At 38.2% G+C, this 8,156-nt stretch overlaps 1 pseudogene across 1 annotated transcript; it reads right to left on the bottom strand.

Annotated features, from left to right (window-relative positions):
- Nucleotides 1–4,139: 4,139 nt before the first annotated feature.
- Nucleotides 4,140–4,979, bottom strand: LOC307059585 (protein SET-like; annotated as a pseudogene). Its single transcript has one exon. The product of its transcript is annotated as a protein SET-like (transcript).
- Between the last annotated feature and the right edge of the window lie 3,177 nt (nucleotides 4,980–8,156).

An 8,156-nucleotide genomic window follows, 5' to 3' on the forward strand; every position in this document is an offset into this window, starting at 1 on the left:
TGTAAATAGTGCTGCAGTGAACATTGGGGTGCATGTATCTTTTCGAATTATGGTTTTCTCCAGATATATGCCCAGTAGTGGGATTGCTGGATCATATGGTAGCTCTATTTTTAGTTTTTTAAGGAACCTCCATACTGTTCTCCATGGTGGCTGTACCAGTTTACATTCCCACAGCAGTGTAGGAGGGTTCCCTTTTCTCCACGCCCTCTCCAGCATTTACTGTTGGTAGATTTTTTGATGATGGCCATTCTGACCAGTGTGAAGTGATACCTCATTGTAGTTTTGACTTGTGTTTCCCTAATAATTAGTGATGTTGAGCATCTTTTCATGTGCTTTTTAGCCATCTGAGCATCTTCTTTGGAGAAATTTTTTGTTTTTTAATTTATTTATTTTTGGCTGCGTTGGGTCTTTGTTGCTGCGCGTTGGCTTCCTCTACTTGTGGCGAGCGGGGGCTACTCGTTGTTGTGGTGTGCGGGCTTCTCGCTGAGGTGGCTTCTCTTGTTGTGGAGCACGGGCTCTAGGCACACGGGCTTCAGTCGTTGTGGCTTACGGGCTCTAGAGCGCAGGTCAGTAGTTGTGGTGCACAGGCTTAGCTGCTCCACGGCATATGGGATCTTCCCAGACCAGGGCTCAAACTCATGTCCCCTGCATTGGCAGGTGGATTCTTAACCACTGTGCCACCAGGGAAGCCCTGGAGAAATATTTATTTAGATCTTTTGCCCATTTTTTGATTGGGTTTTTTTGTTGTTGATATTGAGCTGCATGAGCCGTTTGTATATTTTGGAGATTGATCCCTTGTTGATCGCTTCGTTTGAAAATATTTTCTCCCATTCTGTGGGTTGTCTTTTCATTTTGTTTATGGTTTCCTTTGCTGTGCAGAAGCTTTTAAGTTTAATCAGGTCCCGTTTGTCTACTTTTGTTTTAATTATCATTCCTCTAGGAGGTGGATCCAAAAAGATATTGCTGTAATTTATGTCAAAGAGTGTTTTCCTCTAAGAGTTTTATAGTATCCAGTCTTACATTTAGGTCTTTAATCCATTTTGAGTTTATTTTTGTGTATGGTGTTAGGGAGTGTTCTAATTTCATTTGTTTACATGTAGCTGTCCAGTTTTCCCAGTGCCACTTATTAAGAGACTGTCTTTTCTCCATTGTATATTTTTGCCTCCTTTGTCATAGATTAGGTGACCATAGGTGCATGGGTTTATCTCTGGACTTTCTACCATGTTTCATTGATCTATATTTCTGTTTTTGTGCCAGTACCACACTGTTTTGATTTCTGTAGCTTTGTGGTATAGTCTGAAGTCAGGGAGCCTGATTCCTCCAGCTTCATTTTTCTTTCTCAAGATTGCTTGGGGACGCAGACATAGAGAATGGACTTGAGGACACAGAGGAGGAAGGGTAAGCTGGGACGAAGTGAGAGAGTGACATTGACATATATACACTACCAAATGTAAAATAGATAGCTAGTGGGAAGCAGCCACATAGCACAGGGAGATCAGCTTGGGGCTTTGTGACCACCTAGAGGGGTGGGATAGGGAGGGTGGAAGGGAGATGTAAGAGGGAGGGGATATGGAGATATATGTATACATATAGCTGGTTCACTTTGTTATACAGCAGAAACTAACACAACAGTGTAAAGCAATTATATTCCAATAAAGATGTTAAAATTTAAAAAAAAGGATTGCTTTGGCTATTTGTGGTCTTTTGTGTTTCCATACAAATTGTAAAATTTTTTGTTCTAATTCTGTGAAAAATGCCATTGGTAATTTAATAGGGGTTGCATTGAATCTGTAGATTGCTTTGGGTAGTTTAGTCACTTTGACAGTATTGATTATTCCAATCTAAGAACATGGTATATCTCTCCATCTCTTTGTGTCATCTTTGATTTCTTTCATCAGTGTCTTACAGTTTTCTGCGTACAGGTCTTTTGTCTCCTTAGGTAGGTTTATTCCTGGGTATTTTATTCTTTTTGATGCTATGGTAAATGGGATTGTTTCCTTGATTTCTCTTTGTGATCTTTCGTTGTTAGTGTATAGGAATGCAAGAGATTTGTGTATTAATTTTGTATCCTGCAGCTTTACCAAATTCATTGTTGCACTGTAGTAGTTTTCTGGTAGCATCTATAGAATTTTCTATGTACAGTATCATGTCATCTGCAAATAGTGACAGTTTTACTTCTTTTCCAATTTGGATTCCTTTTATTATTTTTTTTTTTCTTCTCTGATTACTGTGGTTAGGACTTCCAAAACTATGTTGAGTAAAAGTGGCGAGAGTGGACATCCTTGTCTTGTTCCTGATCTTAGAGGAAGTGCTTTCAGTTTTTCACTGTTGAGAAGGACATTTGCTGTGGGTTTGTCATATATGGCCTTTATTATGTTGAGGTAGGTTCCCTCTGTGCCCACTTTCTGGAGATTTTTATCATAAATGGGTGTTGATTTTGTCAAAAGCTTTTTCTGCATCTATTCAGATGATCATATGGTTTTTATTCTTCAATTTGTCGAGGTGGTGTATCCCACTGATTGATTTCCAGATATTGAAAAATCCTTGCATCCCTGGGATAAATCCCACTTGATCATGGTGTATGATCCTTTTAATGTGTTGTTGGATTCGGTTTGCTAGTATTCTGTTGAGGATTTTTGTGTCTATGTTTATCAGTGATATTGGCCTGTAATTTCCTTTTTTTGTGATATCTTTGTCTGGTTTTGGTATCAGGGTGATGGTGGCCTCGTAGAATGAGCTTGGGAGTGTTCCTTCCTCTGCGATTTTTTGAAAGAGTTTCAGAAGGGTAGGTGTTAACTCTTCTCTAAATGTTTGATAGCATATGCCTGTGAAGCCATCTGGTCCCAGACTTTTGTTTGTTGGAAGAGTTTAATCACAGTTTCAATTTCAGTACTTGTAATTGGTCTGTTTATATTTTCTACTTCTTCCTGGTTCAGTCTTGGAAGGTTGTGCCTTTCTAAGAATTTGTCCATTTCTTCTCAGTTGTCCATTTTATTGGTGTATAGTTGCTTGTAGTAGTCTCTTATGATCCTTTGTATTTCTGTGGTGTCCATTGTAGCTTCTCCTTTTTCATTTCTAATTTTATTGACTTGAGTCCTCTCCCTTTTTTTCTGGATGAGTCTGGCTAAAGGTTTATCAATGTTGTTTTATCTTTTCAGAGAACCAGCTTTTAGTTTCACTGATCTTTGCTATTGTTTTCTTCATCTCTATTTCATTTATTTCTGCTCTGATCTTCATGATTTCTTTCCTTCTACTAACTTAGGGGTTTGTGTGTGTGTGTGTGTGTACACATTTAGTTTTATTGTAACAAAGCAACTTGTACACTTTGAATGTTTAAAACTGAGCAATCATCTTTCCAGTGAAACAAAAAGAAAAATTTTTAAATAAACAGGAACAAAATTACAATAGAGAATGTCAATTGCAAATAAGATCCTACAGGTTCTGCTGATTCTCCCATTGAGTGGCAGGGCTCAAGTCATCATTAGGAGAGAATTTTATTTTAAAAGTGTCATCTTAAACTGCAGGGATGTCCGTTAAACAACACAATTAAACATGCCAGAGGAGAAGCCATGTTGTCAAAATGCCCACTTAACCCACCCAAACATCTCAAACCCATTCTTTGCTGACCTTCTATAACCCCATTTTTTAAAGTTTTTTTTTCTTCTTTTAAACAAGAGAAAGTAGACAGATACATGTTGGTAAATGCTAACTGTCCATATTCACAGAGACACAGTGCAATCTCTGAGCCCAATATACAGAGAAAGGAGGAAAAAAGCTAGAATTCTATGCACTACTACACAGGGGCCTAGCACCCTCCAGCTTCCAGCAGAGCTAAGAGAGCAGAAGGTTTTTCTTTTTTCCCATAGAGCATGGTGGTGTTGATTCCATAAAGTTTTTGTTGAGACAAGAAGGGATAAAAAATGAATTTGGAACAGAAAGGGGTAGAGATTCTTTTCCCACTGAATTCTGCTTAAGGTATTTCCCCCCAAAATAAGTTGTGAGCCATGCTATAAAGGAGAAAAGAGACCTCAGAAACAGGGCGACTGAGCACAAGAGGAGGAGGAGAAAAAAAAGACTGCAACTTCTCCCAGGGACTGGAGAAAATTAAAAAAGGAAGGTTGGACTCCATCAGTGTTCCATTAGTCATCTTCTCCTTCATCTTCCTTCATCCTCATCCCCTTCTTCATCAATATCTTCCAATCCGTCTTCCTCTTCATCATCATCGTCACCTTCTTCTCCTTCCCTTTCCTCATCATCCATGTCCGGAACCAAGTAGTAACTTTAATGGATTTGGCCAAATATCATCTTTGATGACCTCTCCTAACTCATCTGCACCTGCATCAGAATGATCAGTAAACCAGGTGAAGAAGCTTTCTGGTTCCTTATGCTGTCTCATCCTGCTGGCCTTATTCTGCGTTTGACTTGAACGTTTTGTCACATCCTTTCTGGATTTCCATTTGATTTCAGTGGACTTTGAAGACAGATCACCACTCTCATTCCGATGAAATTCTTTGGAGAGAACTTTATTTTCAAAGTAAGGGTTTTCATCAAAATAAGAATCTATTCTGTAACCTGATTTAATATCTCCAAATTCTGTCACTTCAACTCTTGTCAAATAATGCAGCGCCTCTTCATCCTCCTCCCCAAGCAGTGCAGACACTTGTGGGTGGTTAACAAATGTTGTTACCCAAAAATGTGGGGTTTTGGCGATCAATTCTGACCTCTTCTGAAGAAATGGTTGGCGGAGTTTGTTATATTTCTGTTGTACTTTCAAAATCTCCTCACTGGCTTGTTCGTTAAGTCTGTCTGTTTTCATTTTGTACTTCATCAGTATGTTCAATTGCTTCTTGCTATTCTTTTTCTTCCTTCGGCAAGTTCGGAGAAGCAGATGTTTCCTCTGGCCTGGAGGCAGGAGTCAGTCTCGGTTTCTTCGGTTTCTTTGCTTGGGCTGGAAGTGAAAACTGGTGTTTGGGGGCCATGCTGGGAGAAAAGCCAAGAATCCATCCAAGGAAAGAGGCTCGTACCAGGAGCTCTGAGAACTTTAACTTTGGGTTTTGTGTGTTCTTCTTTCTCTAGTTGCTTTAGGTGTAAGGCTAGGTTGGAGGTATGTGTTTAATAGTAGTTAAAAAAAAAAATAGCTAACACTTACTGAGTATTTGCTTACTTCTTGCCAGGCACTATATAAAGTACTTTCCATGCATGCGTTGTCTCATTTACTCTTTACAGTAACCCCATGAGATGGGAAATATTTTTATCCATACTTTAGAGATCAAATTAAGTAATTTGCTCAAGGACCCACAGTTAGTAGGCAAGTGAGCCATAATAGCATGTACTGCATGTTTTAAAATTTTACTTCATTTAAGAAATACTGAAAGGTTTTGTATGAAAGTCTGATTTCAGTAGACCATTTTGTTTCAGCTTTGAGGAATTTATATCTTTAGGATTGTTGAGAATCATACAAAGTAAATTATTTAGAGCTACAGAAAATGTTTTGTCATATATAGTAATATTTCATTTGTTTAATATTGAAAGGAGATAAAGAGTTATAAATGTTTCCAGATTGGTAAAGTTTACCTCTGTTGAAGAAATGTAGCTTTCAAAGAAATTAACCATTTTACAATAGTAATTTTTCTGAAATGTGTGTTCCTTTTTGGCCTTGTAAGAAAAAAATGTTCACCCTCTTTTTTTTGCGGTATGTGGGCCTCTTACTGTTGTGGCCTCTCCCGCTGCGGAGCACAGGCTCTGGACGCGCAGGCCCAACAGCCACGGCTCACGGGCCCAGCCGCTCCGCGGCATGCAGGATTCTCCCAGACCGGGGCACGAACCCGTGTCCCCTGCATCGGCAGGCGGACTCTCAACCACTGCACCACCAGGGAAGCCCTTTTCACCCTCTTAAAGACATTTTTCTGTGTATGATGAATCTGTTCTTTTTTTTTTTTTTTTTTTTTTTTAATTTTTTGGCTGCACCCCATGGCATGTAGGATCTTAGTTCCCCAACCAGGATCGAACCTGGGCCCCCTGCATTGGTGGCGCAGAATCTTAACCACTGGACTGCCAGAGAAGTCCCTAATGAATCTGTTCTTGATAACTCAGGGCTTTTGTTAGGACCATCCGTTAATTTATTTCACTGTAATGCACTACTTTTTTTCTTTTCCCTTGCTCTAAGTTCTCTTATTGTTTGTGCACACTGCTTCTTATAATTCTTTTATTTAAATAAACGTAAGAATTAATATGTAAGTCAAGAATTAGATTGGCCTCACCTATAAAGAAGCGTGCAGCTCACCAGAGTCTGGGGGGGAAGAAAAGGATAGTATTCTTATAGCTACCATTAATTGGGTACTTCCAAATTTGGCAGAGATGATTTTCATATATTATTTCTTTTAATTCTTACAACAACCATATGAGTTAGATGTTATTATAGAAAATAAGACTGAGGCTTAGAAAGCCAAGACTCCCTTTGCTACCAATTATTGAAACTGACAATCAAATATAGGACTGATTGGTTCTAAGGCCTAAGATTCTTATCTACTATTTCATACTCCTTGCATTTGTTTCCTGATTGTTTCACAGTTCTTGGCTCAAGTGTTGAGTATGTAGGTGTTCAAAACTGATGTTTGTTTATCATTTTATTAAAATTTTTTAATTTTAATGAAGTATAATTAACATGCAATAAGTTGCACATAAAGTTTTTAACTTAGTGAGTTTTGACATAAGTATACACTTTTGAAACCATCACCATAATCAAGATAAATATTTTCATCACCCCCCAAAGTTCCCCCTTGTCCCTTGTAATCCATCTTTCCCTCCAATTCCATCCACAGGCAACCCCTGTAGGTTAATTTTATATGCATACATATGTATATATGTATATTGTATATAATTTTTTATATAAATGAAATCATAAAGCTTATATTTTTGCTTGGCTTCTTTTACTCAGCGTAATGCTTTTGAAGTTCATTGATGTTATTGCATGTATTGATCTTTTTTTTTTTTTAGTTTTTATTGCTGAGCAGTGTTCTATCGTATGGATTGTTATCCATCTAGTTTGGGGGCTATTATAAATAAATCTGCTGTAAACGTCTATGTACAAGTCTTTGGATGTATGTTTTCATTTCTCTTGGGTAAAAATCTGGAATGGAATGGATAGGTCATATGGAGGGTGTTTGTTAAATTTTTTAAGAAAGTGCTGTTAGCTTCCTATTACTGTAACAAATTACCACAAACTTAATGTCTTAAAACAACACATGTTTATTGTCTTACATTCCTGGGGGCCAGAAGTCTGAAATGGATCTCACTAGGCTAAAATCAAGATGTTGGCAAGGCTGTATTTTTTCTGGAGGTTCTAGGGGAGAATCCTATTTTCTTGCCTCTTTCTGGCTTCTAGAGGCTGTTTATACTCCTTGGTTCATGACCCCCTTTCATCTTCAAAATATAATCATACCGACCTCTCTTTCTGTGTCCCATCACCTCTGACTCTGACTCTCTTGCCTCCCTCTTTCACTTATAAGGACCTATGTGATTACATTGAGCCCACCTGGATAATGCAGGATAACCTCCCAGTGTCAAAATCTTTGATTCCATCACGTCTGCACAGTCTCTCTTGTCAGGTAAGGCAACATATTCACAGGATAGAAACATCTTTGGGGGGCCGTTCTGTCTGCCATACTGCCATACGTTTTCCAAAGAGGTTATACCATTTAGTATTAGCACTAGCTGCAGTTGCTCCACATCCTCTCTGATACTTAGTGTGAGTGATCTTTTAAATCAATTTAAATTAAAATTAAAAGAATTTTAATTTTCATTTTGAAATAATTTCAAATCTATAAAGAGTTGCAAAACTAGACAAAGAATCCCCAGAATTCTTCACCCAGAGTCCCCAAAGTTCACATTTTATTGATCACAGTACAATTACCAAAATCAGGAAGTGAACATCAATACAATACTGTTATCTAACCTATAAATCCTGTTCAAATTTTGCCAATTATCTTTTCTTTTGTTTCCCGGTCCAAGATCCAGGGCAGAGGCAGAGTCCATATAGTCTCCTTTAATTTGGGACGGTTCCTCAGTCTTTCTTTAACTTTCGTGAGTTAGACCAGTATTAAACTGGTGTTAGGCCTCCTTTATACTTAGATTATTGAGGACCCCAAAAAGCTTTT

This window comes from Hyperoodon ampullatus, assembly GCF_949752795.1.
Source record: "Hyperoodon ampullatus genome assembly, chromosome: 10".
Lineage (NCBI taxonomy): Eukaryota > Metazoa > Chordata > Mammalia > Artiodactyla > Ziphiidae > Hyperoodon > Hyperoodon ampullatus.